This window comes from Balearica regulorum, chromosome 3, assembly GCF_011004875.1.
Source record: "Balearica regulorum gibbericeps isolate bBalReg1 chromosome 3, bBalReg1.pri, whole genome shotgun sequence".
In the NCBI taxonomy this organism is placed as follows: Eukaryota; Metazoa; Chordata; class Aves; order Gruiformes; family Gruidae; genus Balearica; species Balearica regulorum.
Window position 1 is genome coordinate 94,383,486 of NC_046186.1, and position 21,073 is coordinate 94,404,558.

The window sequence follows — 21,073 nt, forward strand, 5'->3', positions numbered from 1 at the left end:
AGGAGGCGCAGGTCAGACCTTCTGGGTCATTTTCTTCTGAAAGAATCTAGTTTTTGCCAAATAAGGTCTGCAAAGGCAATCCATGCCTGGTGAATGGGTACACTGAGAAGAGTCACCAAAATGCCCTGAACCATAATGCTACTATTAATATATCTACAGCCTATGATTGCTTTGCTTGCCTACGTGGAATCTAAACTGACAGTAGGAAATGCTAATTGCACACCAGTTGGAGCCTTTTAATTAATTCTCTGTTTCTCTGTAGATGCCAAAGAGCCAGAGATACTTGTGATAATAACTGTTTGTAACAGCTGAGGTGGTTCTGATCTCTACTGATAATACAGAGGGAAATAGCTATATTGGTTTTTACTAGTTCAGTGAGCCATTCAGCCCTCTGAGCTGTGTTCTCGATAAAATAATAATTACAAAATTAAAGTAAGTTGTTACTACAGGTTTAATTAAAGTTCTGAGCTAATTTAACAGTGCAGCTTTGGGGCCTGATAACCACAGATCTAGAGCCTAATTACTGTCATACCAGGTAGCCTGCTTTACATCTAATTGCTTCCCTTGAGTCTGACAAGAGCCTGACTTGGAAAGTCAACTCTGTTTCCAGTAGAATATGGTTTTATTATAGATAAGGAAAGAATGACAAGAAATAGGCTCCTTCCCTACATCCTTACCCAGCTCTTATGCCTTGATCATACTCTGAAGATCCTGACTGGAATTTTGAATGAAGATGCTAAACATATGACTTCATATACTGATACCTGTTTAAACTCATCCATTCCCAACTTTGTGTACAAAGTTCATGGGAAGAGGACTTGAGTAGATAGTGGGGGAAAAAAAAGATAATGATGAATAGTGTATAAATTAAGACAGTAGGAAGGAGGACTTTAATGTTGGTTCAAAAATACCTGCTCATATCTGCTAATCAGGACAGAACTCAAATATTCTTTACTAAAAGCATGAAGTAGAGGCTTTCAGAAACACACAAATTAGGTTCATCATCTTTGTACCACTTTCTTCTGGTAAACAAGCAGGATGGAGTTGTCTCTGGTTTGAACGTGTGGAAAGGTTTATTAATTCATCCATCCATCTGAGGTTGCAGAGTTATACTGAAAAAGGGTCTGGACCTGTGGGAAAGGGTGTTAAAGCAGAGGAGAAAGCTGTAGCACTGATCAATAGTACTTGGAAGCACAGGGATTTGTAAGTGCTGAAGGCAACCACTTATTTTCCCCATCATGTAGGATGTTGGGCTTGTATAAAGAACATTTGTTTAGTTGTTGACAGTAAGAGTGTCAGGAATGACGCATGGTAGAGCTGGACACAAAACACAGTTATATCAAAAGAAAATTTTCCATTGCTTTAAATGGCTTTGGATCAAGTTCAAGCTCACTGTCACTGGACTTGCACCATAAGCTTTTGCAATAATTGATTAATTATTAGGCTTCAGAAGCAGGTATATTGTGTGAAAAACTAAAAAAAAAATTATCTCTACTTCATGACATCTAATTTTTTGCTGTGGGCAAATTAGGGAAATAACTTTTTTCCCCTCTATTTTGTTTGGTAGTGCTATTAGCTGAACTTAATCTTCATAAACTACTCAATGTTCTGCTCAAGGCAAATATGATTGTGAAAAACTTTTGGCTTGGGATACAGTGAATTTAGTCAACAAGCCTGATATTCATTGTCAATGAATGTTTGTAAGGGCAGACTTCTAGCAGTGTATTTTGAAAGAAGGACTGGAAAAAAAGACTGAAAAGTCAACTGTAATCTTACAGCTGTCACCAAAATGTGAATATTTAATCTGTTTTTACATTGTGGCCAACTAATACACAATTATTCCTTGAGATGCACCGTCTGAGGGCAGACCATGTTTATACCACTTGAAAATCAATGGCAATACATTGAGTTCCTGTTAGGCTATCTGAACACGAATGTCTTTGTAATAAACTTCCTTCTCTTCCCAACCACATCCTATCAGATCAAACACATACTTTAAAACTGTTTCTGTTTTAGCTTGGAGGAAGAAAACAGCACATATGCTAAAAATGTAGTGGGAAAAATAGCTGAATAATTAGGAAAAGAAAAGTTCTTAGCACTTTCCAAAGTTTATTATTCAGTTCATTATTCAGAAGATAAAAAAATAACAGCATAGCATTACATAGGAACATGTGTGTGCATAGGGTATGCTCACGTGGAGGTAGAAAAGCTTGGATTCACTGGAACAAGCCCAGTTTGAATCATGCTGTCACAGAAGAGCACCCAGTGAGCAAGCTGCTTCCTGAGGCTGGGAGCCAGGGCTGTCTCACCATCTCAGCCAGGGAGCGGGGCAGCTGGGGGTAGCCCCAGCCCCAGACATCAAGCACCTCCCTGGGACAAGGCTGAGGCCAGGCTGGGACATCAGCCCAGGGGTGGGGGTCAGGCTCTGGATCAATGGGGCCATGCTGGGTGGGGAAGGGACAGCCCTGTCCCATAGGAAGGGATGTCTCCACTGAGGCTCACCAGCAGTACTGTCTGCAGGAGCTCTCCCCTGGGCCACCAGCAGCATCAGGTCAGCGTTGGCCCTGAGCCCAGGCAGACAAAACCCCCAGGATGGGGAAGGGGGTGCACTCAGGGCTCTGACACATGTTAACAGTGATTCATTCTCCATTCATGCTAACTAATTTTCTGAGTGGCCTATTTGGTGCCAGGGGATAACTTCTTTTAATCTTGCTATAGGTTTGTAGAAGAGAAAGCTCAGCAGCCTGTAAAGGAAGTTTAAAAATGCATTTTAAAATGAAGATGGAGAGGATCTTAAGGGCAAAAGTGGGGAGGATGACTAAACATTTTATCCTAGTGTTTAGTACAAGGTGGACACGGTGGCAAATTTACAGTGTTCATTGGTCTCTGTGCTGTCATAGTGAGCCTCTGGCTTTTAGGTCAGCTTGTATGCTAAAACTGCATCTTCAGCACTGAGTTCAGCTGCAGTGAAAAAAGCTCTTTTTGGTCCTAGTGGTGAAGCCACCTCTTTCTGTTAGCCTCTTGTGTTGTAGTTAGAGTTTTGAAAAACACACCCTTTATAGGGTGAAAAGGAGAGGGGGGAACCTCCTAGACAGCTGAACTAGCCTCACCACAGATGGACCTCCTGAAATATGACTGTTGCTGATGTCAGTGGCTAAAATTGCAGTGCTGGCTGTTCAGGGAGTACAGCACGGGGTGCTGGGTAAGGCACCAGAAATATCTGTGTTCCCATTGTAGCTCTAGATTTTCTGGGAGCTGCTCAGCAGGTCATCTGGCCTCCTTATGGTTTGTATTTTTCATGTTACCAGTGTTGGCTGATTCATTGGTTGATGCTCATTCTGTGGCTTGAAAAAGTAACGTATTGATTTGTTGTTATTGCTTATTGTTATAGACAATTCATTGAATCATTTTTGTTGCAGCTTTTCCTTTGATCCATCGCACTTTAATTCCTTTATCTGATTAGAAAGTAATTAAAATAAACAGATGCCTTTTTCCTGTATCTGTGCAATAAGCCTGAATCTGTAAGTATTATTGCATCAGTAATGATCCTCCTTAGTAATATAGTAGCTGACTAGGCTAAAATGCTGAAAGAAATCACAATGCAAACAGAAATAGGGGTTAATATGCTCATTAGCAGGCAATGATTAGAAACACTGCTTGCTTGAAATGGAGACAGGTCCCTGCCTAGGAATGAAGCTGGACAATTCCTTTCAGATGAGACATTTCAAATTAGCTAAAAACACCTTAGCTAATGCAAAAATCGGACTTAAAACTTTGTGATGTTTCATTTTTATGTCTTATTTTTTCCCCTCTGTAAAATGCAGTCACTAGGGCTTCTACAGTAACTAGAGAAGGTTAGCGAGGAGCCTATATCAAGTTTTGGATTATCTACACAGATGTTGCAATGCTTTCTTTTTAGCATTACATGACAATCCACTTGACTGCATCAAGAGCCATAATCTGATCAGGGCTGAATACAAAAGGAGAGTTAAGATTGGAAGTAATCCCTTGTAGAAATTTAATTATAAAAGTAAACAAAACCCACCAAAGGGGGAAGGAATAATGTTCTTTCCTTGGAGCAACTCCTTGAATGCAGCTGGGGCAACCAGACACTAACTTCTGGGCAGTATTTCCAGGCTATCCTACTGTGAAAGGTCCTCTAAGACCTTTCAGCTGTCATCATGCAGTAGTGGAGGGACAACATGTCTCAACCTAGAGTAAGTCCTTTTTAACAGAAAACATGCTGTTGTTATATGATCAGACCTATCTTGCTGTATAATACATCAGACTACTTGAAAATAAAATATTTCCAGGCAAATGCAATATTAAGGAAAGGTAGTCTGTGAAGCCCAACACCCTGCTACTGGTATGATGCAAAGTAGCTGAGAACCACAATATGCCTGTTCCTAAAATGACCAGTGGCCTTTGAGGGCTGTCTCTCATACAGAAATAAGGAGTCTTATCCTTTTTCTCTCACAAAGCTATAATAAAATTAAAATTGTGTTTATATTTTTACTCTTGGAAGATTATTCCAAGAGGTTTGCTCTAAATTCATTGGCTTTGTTGGCATTTGAGTCATTCTTCACTGACTTTTTGCTAAGTGTGCCTTGCAAGAACATTCCATGCTCTACATTTTTTCATATATTACTTGTAGGTCATACTGCTGTCATTGTCATCAGAAATGCTAAAGTGCTCTGGAACAGTGCTAGAAAAGCTTGTGGTGGGAGGACACCCCAGGGCATGTCATGGACTCACAGGCACATGCAAATACCTTTGAGGTATGGTGAAGTACTGATGTCTTTAGACATAAATGCTGCCTTAACTTACAACAAATATTTTCTTAAATTCATGTTGAACCCAAAGAGATGCTTGATTTTTGGGGTAGATATTTATATAGGCATAATGCTTTATCTGGGGTATGGCGTGATATAAAAATGTTGTTACCAGGAAAAAAAAAATCAACTGAACAATGCAAACTTTTGCACAAAGTCTAATTTTGTTAATCTCACTGACAGATTTCCTTGAATGATGCTTAACCCCTGTATCCCTTGGTTCTCAGGAGGCTCTTGTGGAATCCTGTCACTCTGGTGGCTTTGCAATGCAACAAATTGGCTATCACTGCTGGATACCATAAACTTACAATCAAAAGCAATTTTTCTACTGAAGATTACATGCAAATGCTTGATGAGCATTTGACGGTGCCTGCTGGGTTAATAAATACAACATGCTTGTATAATTGTGAAAGCTGTGAATTGTCTTAAGCAAGGGAGAAAAAAGTAAGGTTGTTCCTACCTCCCCATTACCAGTTATAACCTGTGTATTTAACTCTGGCATGTTTTGCATTAATTAGAAAGCATGAGAGATGAAGATGGAGCTGGTATCACATGGTTTCCAGGGTGTATGCTTTGCTCACAACTTGAGCAAAAGAGCTAAAGTGTATAGAGTGCAGAAGCCTTGTCTTCTGAACAGCAAGGTCTACAGGTGGTTAGAGGAAAGACAGTCAGAAGGTGGAGCTCTGGCTTTTAACTCAGCTGCTCATAATTTGTATCATCTTGTAAAACTCATTTCACCACTCTTAACTTTTTGTCATAAGACCCTGACATGACCAAGAAAATGTGCTAGAATTTTTCTAAAGCCATATATTTCATGACCCTTTGCTTCAGTTTCCTATCAGTGAAATGGAGATAATGTTAAATACAAAAAAAAGTACAGTTCAGAGGGTCTGTTAAATGACAAATTCAGCAGTGCTGTTAACATGGACTGTGGTGTTATCTGAGTTTTGATAATATGCCTCAAATTTTACACTCAGAATAAGAGGTGTAATTGGCGTTGTCAGAGCGGCATCCCATCTATCAAATAGTGTAAACTATGTTGTCAAGAAAAATAAACTTTCAGTGGGAAAAACTGGGCAGGAGTTGTACTTTATATTAGGGTCCTGCTTTTTCACTGTCTGCACTTCCTGATGTAGATAGGTTTGATTGCACACCTTCTCCTTCAGAATCCCCTGGGAATACTGGCAGGAATCCATGTCTCAGTCAATACCGAAACTGATGGTTATTGTCACCTCTCACTAAAGCTGCAGAGTTACCACTGCCATCAGAAACACATGGGAAACATTTTTTATAAAGTGTCTAGGCTTTTATAGTTCTGGTCAGCCATTGAATGAATTACCAATCTCTGAAGGCGTTAGACTTGATTCATGCCTCTATAAATTCTTTTTCACCATTCTGATTGGTGTGGAGGGAGCTAAAATCAAGCACAAGTTGCAACTGCAACTTTTAATATCCCCTTAAGTGTTCAGGATAGCATGAGTTCTAGCATAAATGAGACACAGCTGTTCTTACATTTTACATGCATGGGGAATCCAACTGCCTGTGGAATCGACAGGCAGAGTCTCATCTTCAGGAGGAGCTGTATCGGCACTGTGGTGGGTTAACCCTGGCTGAGGGCCAGGTGCCCACCAGAGCTGCTCTATCACTCCCCTCGTTCATTAGACAGGGGAGAAAAGGTATAAATAAAAAAAAAAACTTATGGGTTGAGATAAGGACAGGGAGAGCTCATTCTCTAATTATCACGAGCAAAACAGACCGAACTTAGAGAGGGAATTCATCTTATTTATTACGAAGCAAAACAGAGTAGAGGAATGAGAAATAAAACCAAATCTTAAAAAACACCTCCCCCCACCCCTCCCATCTTCCCAGGCTCAACTTCACTCCTGGCTTCAACCTCCACCCCCCCTCAGTGGCACAGGGGGATGGGGAGTGGGGGTTATGGTCAGTTCCTCACGCGGTGTTTCTGCTGCTTCTTCATCCTCAGGGAGAGGACTCCTCTCATCGTTCCCCTGCTCCAGCGTGGGGTCCCTCTCACAGGAGACAGTCCTTCACGACCTTCTCCAATGTGAGTCTCCTCCACGGGGTGCAGACCTTCAGGAGCAAACTGCTCCAGCGTGGGTCCCCCACGGGGTCACAAGTCCTGTCAGCAAACCTGCTCTGGCGTGGGCTCCTCTCTCCACGGGGCCACAGGTCCTGCCAGGAGCTTGCTCCAGTGCGGGCTTCCCACAGGGTCACAGCCTCCTTCAGATGTCTCCACCTGCTCTGGCATGGGGTCTTCCACGGGCTGCAGGTGGAATCTCTACACCCCCTCATCCTCCCTCCATGGGCTGCAGGGGGACAGCCTGCTTCACCATGGTCCTCACCACGGGCTGCAGGGGAATCTTGCTCCGGCACCTGGAGCACCTCCTCCCCCTCCTTCTGCACTGACCTTGGTGTCTGCAGATGTTCTTACATCTTCTCACTCCTCTCTCTGGCTGCAAAAGCGTTCTCTAACTGTTTTTTTCCCTTCTTAAATATGCTATCACAGAGGCGCTGATTGGCTTGGCCTTGGCCAGTGGCGGGTCCGTCTTGGAGCCGGCTGGCATTGGCTCTATCAGACACAGGGGAAGCTTCTAGCAGCTTCTCACAGAAGCCACCCCTGTAGCCCCCCCCCACTACCAAAACCTTGCCACGCAAAACCAACACAGGCACCTATGCATCCACTGAGAAATTAGAAGGGGAAACAAATACATGTTTGAGATGTGTGAGTTTAGATGCTTTGAACTAAGACCTGGCTTCCTTTGGCATAAAGATTGGATTCTGTAACTTTAAAAAAAGTCACAATTTTTCATGTCGAGTGTCTTAACTTTTTTCTTAATCCCCACTCCTGGCACCCAACACTTCAGAGTCTGAGTCAGCCAGAGATGAAATACAAAACCAAACCTCATGATTTTGATCATTAGAAAATCACAATTGGATTTTTCTTGCAAGAGTAGATGTAACCTGGCCATCTTCGTCCAGTTCAAAGACAGACCATTACATTTGGTCTGTGAAAAAAAAAATCTTCTCTCTGTGTGTCTGGCAGCCTTTGTTACTTTCTGAGCCCCAAAATGACTATTTGGGATTAATTTCACTGCTGGGAGGGTGGAAATTCTTCAGTACAGTATATACAGTGTGGAAGGTGATAGCATACATAGAGATAATCATACATTTATAATTGACAAGATATGAATCAATTTATTTACTGGCAATTATTGTAACTGGCAAAGCATTCTTATAAGAGGTTGAAAACTCCCTTGTCCCTATAGTAACAGACAGAAAATCTAATGTGTGTTTATAGCTGCTGGAGTCTACATTTGCTTTAGCTTTATTCCATATCAATCAGGTGCATACTTTTCTCTCCTATAATTGCAAGTAGTAGCAATGATGACTATAACATGTTCTGGAGTACACAGACAAGAATGAATCTGAGCATACAAACTCACCAGGTGATCTTTAATGTTTGTGGAAGATATGAAGGGTAATTTTTAACTGAGATGAAAGCAAGCATCAGAAAAAAAAAATGTTTCTAGTAAAACAGCACTCCTGCCTGCCATACCTGAGAACTACTTCCACATGGGGAGCGGGGAGAAGAGAAAACAGTTGTGAAACAAAGATGATGATTTTAATCCCCTGAAGAGCTATCATCTCCTGCCTTAAATGACTTGTAGAAAGTAACTTCCAGTGGGAAACAAGTCCACTTAGGATAAAATGTAATTTGTGCCTTTTCCTAGATCGGGAATAGTAATTTTGATGTAGTGCAGGTGATAGCTACAAGCCTGGCTGGATGTGGAAAGACTGAAAGCAATAAATGACTGTACCCATGAATCTATGAGCCTTTTGTTCCTTAGCATAGGGCTAGCTCTTCTGTAGTAGGCTGGCTATGACTGCCTACATCTGTCATGTGTGATTCCCTTCAGGTATTGATAATGAGCAGCAGTCTGACAATCAACTGGGAGTTTTATGTGCTACTCTGAGGGATTCCTGGGAACATGTACAGGGCATTAAAAGATGAAAACTGAGCAATGAGGTGGGAAACTATAGTATTGCTTGTAGCATATTCATTTTTTGCTATTGTTGGCCTTGCCCCGATGAGGCAAAGGATATTCCCACAGCCTCTCTGTTGGTGGCCCCAAGGGATGCACTCAGGTGACCAGAAAATGTTCTGCTGGGAACACAATCTGAACCCACACTAGACATTTTAAACCTGCTTTCTGGACCAATTGAAAATTCTATTGCCTTTGATCATTACCAGTCTGTCCTGAATATGAGAGAGAACCCCTGCCTTGGAGTATCCTAAACCATCCATTGTTACTTTCTTGGGAGTTTATTCCAGCATGATGGATTGGTAGGATTTCTCTAGCCAATAATGGAAGGATAGGTATTTTATTCCTTGTTTTCTTTTCTCTCTTGGTCTATTTTCTCTAATCTGTCTTCTCTCTTCTCTTGTTATTTATCTTCATTGTTTTGGACACACTGAATTCTCCTGGAAGTTCAGAGGAGAGAAGAGTGAGAGGGAGATAGAACAGATAAGTTGTCTTAAGCTACTTAGGAAACTCTTATATAACTACAAATACACCTGTACCATGGAGGATCTATGGTAACAACAAGTCTCCTTGCTGATTAACTGAAGATTTGCCAGATACCTCACTTTTGTATCAGTAGATCTGGTTTTACAGCACTGGTATTCATCTTCATTTCCTTCCCACTCACATTCTTTCCTAATATGAATAAAAATGTACAGAATATCCCCCAATGCAGCTTAAAATGGGCAAAGGCAGAGCTAATGTTTTTTTGATAATTTCTCCAACATATTTAATTATGGAAATAAATGTTTTTTCAACACCCAAGTTGGGGTGGGGGGGGAATCCTCCATCCATGTAAAATTGAATGGGGATGACTGGTTACTTTCTAAGATGCCCCTCTCTAGACCTTCATGAGTAGCTGTCAAATATGAGGGTGTTATTCAGTTTCTCTCATCTATTGCTACTTTAGCCCATCTGCTTAGTTTCCTACTGGGGTAACTAGAGAATAGTGTTTGATACAGACAGCTTCCATTTAAGATCTGTTATGGCTCATTTTACTTAAGGTACACCTTAACACTAGATTTAGAGCCACTCATATTGTCTGGTGCCATTCCTATAGCAGGCTGTAGGAACAAGAAATGCAAGGGTTTTAGCAAAAATAAGGTAAAATAAATTTGGACAAAACTCAAAATTAATCAAAATTACTTATATTTAATAACAAGTTAGTGTCATGTGCAGGGTGTCTCAAATTCTCTTCCACGTGCCCTAATGTCAGTCCTAATAAGTTGCCAGGAAGATATGCATTGAATATTCAATATAATGAATATAAATGACACATTAATTTTTTTGTGTGTGGAATGCAGTACATGGTGATGTTTGAGAGCATTTGAAATAGTCCTCTGCTGGGATGTCTCTCACACTCAGGGCAATGTTTTGTAACAACATTAATGATGATAAGCAATGTTAAGATACCAAAGAGTCAGACCTCATATGTGAGATACTTCTTAGAGTGATTTTGATTCTTCTGTTGATCTCAATTTTACTGAGAAAGTCAATGAAGTTACTCTGAGTTATAGTAACGTTATTTCTTTGGAGTTAAATACTTTAGAGTTATGTACTCATGTATCTGTAATGTAGGCAGAGAAGCCAGCACAGAAGATTTGGGTTCCATTATAGTTCCCTGCCTTTTGTTCAACTTTTCCTCTTTTTCCTGCCTTTTGTTCCATTTATCATCTTTTTCCCAATACGCTTGTACAGGCAACAGGCAATATTGCAAAGGCAATGTGAACTTACATAAATCAATAACTTCTTTCTTCCAAAACTTCAAGGAATAAGCCAGTGTGTACATAGTACTAAAGATAGGATTCCATTCTGTAAGCACCTGCTTTTTCCAAGAGGTTTTCCTTTTGTTGATAGATCAGTTAGAAATGTTGTCTTTCACAGATCTTTGCTAACTTGATGTTGACTTTGAGCAAGTTCCAGGTGGCAGAAAGTGTCTTGCATGCTGCACAGAGCTATTGCTGTAAAATGTCAAGACTTTGAGGGCAAGGAATGACTAGTTCAAGGAAGGTCCTAATTTCCTTGTTATGGTATCTTAGACTCTCAAGCAATCATAGAGGATAAGGTACAAACATGGAGAAATAAAGTGGGTAAGGTTACAAGGTTGCAAAGGACAGTAAAAAACCCTTTAAATGTATTTTATTCACCTAATAAGTCTCTCTACCATCCTCATTTTGCATTTTCACTTAGTTCTAAAGGGTTTCTGATTGTCCAGTATGGACTTGATACTGCAATGTGGCTGTGAGAGATGATGCAAACTCCATTGATTCAGTAAGGATAAGGAATGGGATGTCTACCTGTTTTGAGCCTGATCCCTAGCCCACTCAAGCATGTGAGTTCTTGGTAATGTCTAGGGATACAGCAGCTCATGCTGAGATGACAGGAGTTATTTTCAAGACAAAAGGAAGTTAATGAATAAGACAAGGTAAAACATTAAACATCAGGAATGCTCTAGTAGACTCTGTAATAGCTGCATAAGGTATTGATTCAGGATGTTAGAAATTGTCTCTCTAAAGAGCTTTAATGATGCCAAATGCAAGAGAAATCCTCCCTTATCACAGCTTGCATGTAACACCAAACAAACATCGCTGAATCAGCAGAACAGACTTCTGAATGATTGTTCCTAGATGTGTCTTCCCTGGAGGTCTCCTATCTGGAGACCAACTTCAGCTCTGTTTAGCTTAAAGAAGGATGTGGCTATTGTGTGAAGTGATAGCACTCCAGTTTGGAGTGCAGCTCATCTCTGTTTTCTACAGACACGTGTTTTAAACACCTTTTAAGAGAATAGTCATTCCTTTCACTGGATTTTATCAGCAGTCTTTAACAAAACAAGTATGTGCTAGTAGCTTCTGACGTCCCAGAGGAATCTTTAAAGGAGGAATTTAAACCTAGGAAAAAAAATAAAATCCAGGGCAATGTTCAGTCATTGTATGTACTAGGGTTATTTAACTATTCTGCTTAGACCGGAGGACATACATGGGAACCTTTTATTATGTGTCTGCATATTATGTGTAGATGTGAGCTTTATTTTTAAACAGATTTATATGAATTTTCTTTCTTTATCTCTGCAAAAATGTTGTCCTGCTAATGGCACAAGCAAGTTAGGTTAATGTGTGGAAGGGAGGAAAAAATGAGAGAAGATGGAGCAAAAGCAATTTATACACTGTGCTGTCTGCATTTTTCACTGGAGGGGTATTTAGGACATGTGGATATGAGCATGGGAGTTAGTATGATACCTGGGCCAGGTACCCAAGGTTCCAGACATTATCTATGTAAAGCTACAAAAAGGTGGTGGCCAGATGATCTCTCTTAGGCTGATATCAGTGCAGGGAGCAGCAGCCTCAGACCTGTGCTGGATCGCAGCACCCTGTGCCACACACAACCTGAAAGCAGCCCCCGTGCTACTTTAAGGAAAAGATCCTCCTTCCCCTCACTGCTCTCCTCTGTTCTATCTCAGTCTGCTTCTTACCTTGGGCTGTGTTCAGCTTCTCTCACCACATCTTTCCTTTTTCTTACTCTGACTCCACCTTTCCCTCTTTCTCTGCCTCCCTCCTTCCTAGTGCCATCCTCCTTTCCTTGCACAGACTTATTCTGACAGGTCTGGCTGCATGTGAGCCTGGAAAAGGTTCTTCAGTTGGTCACAAGCTATTAGACTCCGCACATGACACTATCTGTGATATATCAGAGGCTTGGATAACTGATCTGATACAGTGATCTTTAAAAGGAATAAAAATTAATATTATGTAAATGTTTCATTGTATTCCATAATATTGCTTTAGTGAGAGATGTAAATTTTCATGCTTAATGGTTGCATGAGTATCGATCTTCCAATACTAGTAGAGGTTGAGGTAGAGAATGTTGAATGTTTGAGGGGAAAAAAATTGACTCTCACCCATGTTCTCCCTTTTTAGGACAAACACCTTAGGAAAAAAAAAGGTGATTAATTTTCAGTTTACCTTTTCTTTAGCGTAACAAACTTCCATTTGAGGTTTAATTGGATCTGTTCTAGGATGCAACAAAAAGTTAGTGGAAGATAAAAGAGGCATAGCAAGAAAAAAATATTCAAAGTGAATAATTTAAGATCACATCCATAATTAATGGCATTTGGAAAGCTTCCTCTAGTGCTCTAATCATATCTCAAAATGTGCTAATTAGAGCAGTTTGGTACAAAACAGTATGCAGGTGTTGAACAGCTTCTTCTGTTCTTTTTTAAGAAATGTCACGGTAACTGGTTCTCCTGGCATTAGTGCTCACATTTAATAAATGTTTTCCCATTTAACATATATTTGACAGCTGAAGAGCGTGCATATAATTATTACCTTGTAAAAATAGGTTTGATCAAGAATGCAGAACAAAATCAGATATTTTTAGTACAGAAACTTAAGCTTGTAGTAAACAGTGGGGCATCCCATAATGGCCATAGGGGATATAACTAATAAAGAATTGAAACTGAAAAAGAAAAAAAATCAGTGTTCCTGGTCTTGAAACAGCAAAATGTCTACATTAATCTACTTGAAATTAATGTTATCTAAAAGCATTTCTGATACTTCAGCAAAGCTAATCCTTTGCTTACTGTAAGTGTTGTTATCTTTTGGCTGGGCAAGATTTTGCTGGTCAATTCCTCATTTATCTTTGGAATCAATGACAACTGACATCAGTTCCCTTTCTCTAACCCTTCTCCAAAACTAATCAATCTGATCCAGAAAAAAATGAGCTGTGCACTCAGGTCTGTGTGTGTGTACATTTGTGCATGTATTACTGCTCTGCCACAATGAAACAGCAAATGCTGAGGAGATGCTTAACACACAGATGACTCGGAACCCTCCTGGCAGCTCTGCGTTACTGGAACAGCACTGGTTCTAGGGGTGCCCAGCAAGCAGATGTGAGAGTACTGACAAATGAAACTGAAATGTATTTAAAACGAATGTATCGTGACTCTGCAGGATTTGTTTTTTATGATTATTCTAATACAATGTTTTATTTTATTGAGGTTCTACAAAATTTACCAGAATGAAACAAATAGTTCTATAACCATGCATTATTAATAAGAGTTATCAATTACTTTTAAGGTTCATTGACCTGGCTGAGAGCAGAGCTTTTCCTTTACATGCTGCGCATTCATTTTAAGATACCTTCCTGGAGAGCCTACAGTCTGAAAATATTAATCTTGCAAAACCTGATACATGGGCTTAAACCTAAGGTATGTCCAACTTTTCAAGAGACTCAGCAGTATCTATCCACATCTCTCTTCCCCCCCCCAAACAGTCAGTAGACTTATTGCCATCTACAAATTAGCTCTTTTCCTATGCTATGTTCCCCTCATTCCTACCCATTAGCATTCAACTCTTTTCTGTTTTCTGCAGATAGATGAATTATTCCCTGAGAACAATTCATTTGACAATGAAATTTGCCCTTTTTGCATTTGTTATTTCTCTATGAACACATCACAATTTGCATTAATTAATTTATTGTTTGAAATTGTTTGATGAATATTTTGTTCCAACTCATTTAACTCATGTAGCTAATATTAATTTGAGTGTTTCATCCCAGTGATTTGCCATTTAAACTGTGTCCCATTGTATCATGTGGTGATTGTTTCTTTTCTTGCTCTGGATGGCACAACTAGAGTCAATCAAAAAGAAAGAAATATCATTCACAGAAAGTTTTCAAAGAAAAGTTTTTTTTTTTCAAAGAAAACTATTTTCCAGAATTGTTTTTTTCCTGAGAAAACACACTACACTTCCATTTTTCTATTGTGCTCTTCCTTTTTCTTATTTTCAAAACTGCAAAAACACCAGAAAGAAGGGATTTTTTTTGTACTCATCATTCAAGGAGATGGAGTAAAATAAATTGGAACTTTATTTTATCCAATAATAAAACATTTTTTCAGTTGGGGATAGTTTCTCATCAAAACACACTTTGCAATAAAAATATTTTTGACCAGTCCAAGTTATAAATTCTATAAATAGCTTTTGCTTTCCCATGAATCATGATTCACCACTAAACCCAATATTTTACCAGTATTAAGTAAAATTCTGATGAAATTCCACTATGTGCCATTTGTCTGAGGAAAGAAAATGATACCATCAGGAAAACTGGAACTATGTGCACAAGAAAGTAGAATAAGGTTTCTGAATTCACAAGCATGATCATGACCCTTTCTACTCTGTGTGGAGTTCTAGTCTCTTGCTCTAAACTTCTAGTAGCCTTTGGGCTATAATCACCTTATTTCTGTTAAAATAGATATTTTATCTCTGTACACAACCAGTCTGAAAAACATCTTTAGGATGCACAAAACGCTATAGTGTTCAATATGTACTCGCTACTCGCAAATATATATTGCTCCAAAAGACAAATACATACTACTCCAAAAGAAGCAGAATGCTATAGTCATATACAAGAGACTAGAGTAATAGTGAAATCCTTTGTATTCTAATATTAATCATGAAGATTATTGAAAAACAGCAGTTGAGTACTTTAAAAAAAAAAAAGGAGGGGGAGAACTCCTTTAGACATGGATTAATTTTTTTTTTAAATGTTGGAAAAAATAGGAGTGTCACAGTATAATCATGTGCATTAAAATTTTAATTACTTAAAGGCTGTTAAATTTGTAAAGGCTGTTAAATTTGTCTAGGAAATCATAAGGTGACTGACTGCTCATGGCAAAATCATGAAAAGGCAAGTGATAGGACACATGGGAAAACTGAAAGGAATGGCAGTACAATTAATGCCATCAACGTGCTTTTATAAAAGATTGATGCTGTCAACAAACAAGGATAATTACTGAGATCTCAAATGCGTTCAGTGAAGGCATCTCTGATATATCCAAGGCATTTTTAAGACAGGTACATACTGGAACGATGTTTAGTGGTAATTTTCTCAATGGAAGCAGGGTTGTGACAGAGTAGCTGTAAAAGTTCGAGTCGTGGTCCCACAGAAGTTTTTCTGAGCAGATGTTGCCACTGTTTATTCTTGATCCAGTCTAATCTAGGAGGACTACACCTGTAAATACCACACTTGTAAAATTTCTCATGACTCAGAATTAGTGAATGAATAATAGTAAATTGCACATGGGGTACAGAGGCTGCTCTGGATCCGTTACAGAAGTAAACAAGCAGATACTTCAACACATATTTTTGTGCAGTCACCTTACAAGATTATATTTTGCAGGCATGCAGAAAGTGTGTCAGTCTTAGGAAATGGACTTCATCCTTGAAATCAGTAACTGAACGTGAGTGAGCAATCTGGTTTAGCTAAGGCTCAGTACAACTTATGAAGAATTTGTTGGGAAATATCATTTATGAACAAGGAAGTACTATTTTTGCAGTTGTCATGGCACAGAGGGACTTGCGTGCTTCTTTCTAGCTATTTCAATTGCTTAAGTGAGAGTTATAACTGTTGCTATGAGTCATGAACCTCTGGTGCTAATGATACACTTTTGTTTTGAGTTCTAATAGTCATTCTTCAAAAAAAAAAATTGAAAAAACTCAGAAAAGAATAATAGGAAAATATTCTTTTCTAGGGAGAAACCAAGAAAATTTAATCTGTTCAGTGCATCAAAGAGAAAATTAAGAGGTGATAGTGGGAAGAGATGGCTTATTGTAGGTGGTATTTCTGTCAGAAAGATGGATCCATGAGATTCAGGAGCTGGAAGCTAGACTAAGGTAAATTCAGAGTAATTAATCAGTGGAACAACTTTCCTCCAGTTATGATAGATTCTCTGTCACTGACAGCTTCTAAATCAAGTCTCAATGTCTTTATAAAAGATATTTTTGAATACTCAAAATAAGATAAAACTCTCAAGAAGAAATAATTTATGTAAGATTTTTAGCCTACTGTGTAAAGGAGGAGAGAAAAAAATCTATCCATGAAATTTGCCTTTGGAGTTTACATATGCTATCAATATTTAAATTTTTCAAATCATTTTGAGATGTGTGTACAAAAGACACTGTATGTCTTATCAGAGGGAATTCAAAGTGAATCTGAGAGCAAAACAAATATAATTATAATCAAATTGGCAAATAGAACAAAGCTATTGACTTCTAGGTATGCCAATTCTGTTTCTCATAGCTGGGACCAAAACTATATTTATATTTCAAGCAGGTACAGATGAAAATACAGAGAGTTTTCTCATAAAGTGATAGATGTGGGCACATCTCTAAGTGCTTTACTACCAGAGCTCCACATTAAGCAATTAAACAGCAAGTCTTTCTGGAGCATCATCAAGTTAAAAAAAAAAACTGAGTGACAGCAACAATCTAAATTTTATCAATATATGCAATATTGTCTGAGAGTTGTGGACTGTGTGGAAGTATTTTCTTGTTGGCAGTGCAGCAGGCAGAATTGCATTGCTAAATGCAGTCTGTCTTTATGGTGGATATTTCCGTGCTGAAATGCCGCAGCAGGGTATTTCTTGTATTGAGAAGAAACTCCAGTCACTTCTGATAAAAGTAATGGCTGAACACTGTATGCTGCTTTATCGTAAAGCTCTTTGGTTTATTTTTTTTCCTGGTTTAGAGTTTAGCATTTTAGCATCTTTATGAAATTGCAGTTGCATTTGTTGGAAAGGTTGGTAGAAAGCAAGTCCAGTGGCTAAGCAATGGCGTGCTTTGGGATGACTGGAAAATACCCAGGATTATTCCTCTAGATCTGTATCTTATAACTTGGAGAAGAAATCTGTCCTTGATCAGACAAAGAGAGTGAGCAAGACTAGATGTGCTAGCAGAGGCTGGGAGTGCTTGCTTCATCTCCATGTCTCAGAAAGAGCTGTGAATATGCTCTTTAGGAAGGGCAGGGGGAGGCTGTTACCAGTTAGCGGGGCTTTCTGGAACATCGTTGTCTCTGTCACTGGTGATTTTTGTAAGCCGTGCCCCCTGAGGGATGGTATGAAATCTGGTTAGGAAATAATCTCAGGTTTGGCTGTTAATCTGTGGCATTGGCTTACCTTTTGGGTAGGTAGAAATGGGCTGGAAACAAGCAGGTAAGTGAGGTAAAGTGATGGAGTGCAATTGCTTCCCATGGCAAAAAAAGACTAACCCTCTGCTTTTACTTAGTTTCTTTCCTGACTGTCATGTCTACAGCTATGATACTCTTTTCTCTTCATTGCTCCTTTAATTAAAAGAAACCTCCCTTCTCTATGGAGCACATCCCTGAGGAGAGATTGTTTTTGGATGAGAAGCATATTCTGCTCTTTCATCCTCTTCAAAACCCAGAGTTTGTTTTCCCTCTGTTTGTCAATCAGCATGAAAAAGCTTTTTTTTTTCCTCTTAGTGCACCGGAAACAAATGTGAAGAAAAACCAGAAAGCTCCAGGCAGTTTTAATGTGGGGGAATGCAATGCTGATGTAAAACTGCAGCAGATGTATGCCTTAATTAGATGTTAATGAATAGACAGGCGCATATAAGTGAGCAGCTCTGAGGGTGTGAAAGGAAGCAGAAAGATGGGGCAGTAAAAAGACTTTGATGTTGCCTGGGTAAAGGTACTCTTAAACATTCGTCTGTCTGCTGCCTTTTCTTGTACCCAGCCTGGATTTTCCCATCACTGTGTGGCAGCAAATCATTTTATTTCTTGCCGATACAGTGAGGGGAACTGAACCGCATGCTCTCCTTCCCTCAGCCATGCTTTGAATTGTTTCAGTTCCCCAACTCTAGGGGAGAGTCTGCAAACCTGAATTGGCAGAGATCAGTGAGGCAAAATTTTTGGCAAATTTTAAGTGTCAGAATTATGGAGAAATTTAAGGAGACAGCTGGAGAAAAGAGAAGGTGCTCTGGGCTTGGAAGGAACAGGTAAAGAGTACAAGCAATGATGAGGGGCACAAAACAAGATACAGACAGGAAAAACAAGAAATTATATCAAGCACTGAAATCACAAATCATCTTTGACCATACAGGTAAATTAGTGTGCAAAATGGCTAATCAAGAACAGTATAACACCCAAGATTAAAAATACCTGTGAAGTAGGGTTAGGGAGGCACTGGTAAAAACTCCCCAAATTCTATCAGATAAAAACACTAGAGACAGAAATAACATGGTAATAAGAATGATGATAGGTTTAAACACTTGCTATGCTGCTTGTTGAGAGGAATACATATATTATTCAGTGCATATAAATCAGCTTGGATAAATTTTTTTGGGAGTAGTTTAATATCGAAAATCAGGGCATTTTCATTGTCTGTTCTCAGTGCAGCATTACAAATCTTATTTATGGATTAAAAGGGGCTCGAGGCTCTGCAGTATTCCCAACAAAAGGCCTTTTCTCTCTTGGAGTTTATGCAGCTGATGAAGATCACAGGTTTGGCATTTTACAAATCCTTGTAAAAACCACATCACTTCCCAAGGCAGTGGGAGCAGCCTGGGAAAAGAGGTTCAGTGGAAGCTAGGAGATGCAGGTGAGGACACAAAGTTTTTCTTCACAGGGAACTGAGGGTCAGAGGGTCTGTTTTGGGAGGTTTTGTCTTCATTTTTCTCAAATGTGCAGTAGGAAGTGGTGTCAGATCCTTCAGTCTGCAGCAATGGACCTTACTGGTGATGAAGGGATCCAGAGACTGCGGTCCAGTCTTGTGGGGACTGCAGGCAGAGATGGCTGCTGATCCTGTACTGCTAGGGATGCATCCTGATGAAGTAAGAGCATTCTTTGTTTGTTAATTTTGTTGCAAATATATTTAGATTAATGTCTGTGGAAATATATTCTAATGTGGGCTCTAAGCACTTGGACTGATAGGCAGGCAGGCCAGACTGTTTTTCTATTTTTCTGCCTGCTTGCCTGCCTGCCTATCTGACTTTTGATCAATCTACCTACATTTTTAGTCTCCCAATGGTACAGACAGCCTGTCTTTTCTGCTAAACGGGGACTCCCCTTCCCAACAGCCTGTCTGAAGCGAGTATAACTTCAGTGTGACGAGGAAGTTTTATTCCTGATAATAAAATAACATTTTCGTACTTTTCAATGTATGAAGGTGTCAGTGCTCTTTGTGAAATTCATTACCTCCAACACACCTTCCCCTGCCCCCTCTGCTAAATTAGCACCTACCTGTGGCACTAGTACCACCTTGCTAATTTTGGAACAGGGACGACCCCTGTATATTCTGAGGCCAACTATTAGACTTCCATGGGGCAGAGGGAGTTCCTGGGTCTTGTGCCTGGAAAGGATAGGACTGGTAAACGTAGCGTAGGACACTTACACCCGGTATTGGGCTCAAAGAAGCCAGGAGGGTTAGGGAGAATCAAGAACTGGCTGGTAAACCAGGGCTACCCTCTTTGTTGCCTGACACTGTGGCATTGACACACACTTGGCTCCCTCACCCTTGCCTGGCTCATGGTGCAGAGGCTTGTGTCCCAAACCTCACAAATACTGGCTCGGTGTGGAGGAAGAACTGTAGTGTCAGGTCATGGGAGGGCTAAGGACATGTGGAAGTTACTGACTTGCAAACATAAACTGGAACTCCAGGGGACTTTAAGGTGCAGGTTTTCTTACTGAAGAAAAAATATCTAGTAGGAGGTATCATCTTGGACATGATAAATAGTCACAGTATATATATCACATACAAGAAAAATACAGCTAGTATACTTAGCTAAAATATTTATACTGCTCATGTCTGTTATGCCTCACTTTGTTCATATAGAACATCCTAAGAACTATTAGTGAGTCAAAACATGTTTACTATAGCCTACGTTGCTGTATTACTACATTCTTCTTTGTAAACACTACTTCCTTTTTTGAACAAGTCTTTTAGTTGTGTTTGCTACTTAGTAGGTTTGCTACTAGTTTGCTACTTAGACTATTAAATTCTGACAGTTCACAGAAGTCATCTGGCAAAATGGCAGGAATTCCAATGTATTGGCTACTGCCAAGCAAGCTGAATCATCCACATTTATTAATCCTGTAGAGTCTGTTAATATTCATTTTTTGGCAATGGGAAAAAAAATCTAATCTTCTGTACAGATACATAGTAGGTAACATGTAAAAAAAAAAAAAAAACCCTACTGTTCAAAATAAGATTTTTCCCATATCCTTTCATCCCCAAGTCCTTTATCAAATGTGTAGGCAAGAAAGCAAGAGATAAATATCAAACTAATTGATTGCTGTATCATTTCTCCTCCTCCCTTGTCTCCTCAATTTGCACAGCTGATCTATGCCTAA

General features: G+C 39.5%; 1 long non-coding RNA gene across 1 annotated transcript in view; it reads left to right on the top strand.

Moving 5' to 3' along the window:
* The window catches only part of LOC142601301 (uncharacterized), a 140,651-nt gene extending 121,101 nt beyond the window's left edge, over positions 1–19,550 (top strand). Inside the window, exons 3-5 of the long non-coding RNA XR_012834903.1 lie at positions 14,005–14,135; positions 19,116–19,322; positions 19,412–19,550. This is a non-coding gene — a long non-coding RNA (uncharacterized LOC142601301). The remainder of the gene's footprint in view (positions 1–14,004; positions 14,136–19,115; positions 19,323–19,411) is intronic.
* The last annotated feature ends 1,523 nt before the right edge of the window (positions 19,551–21,073 follow it).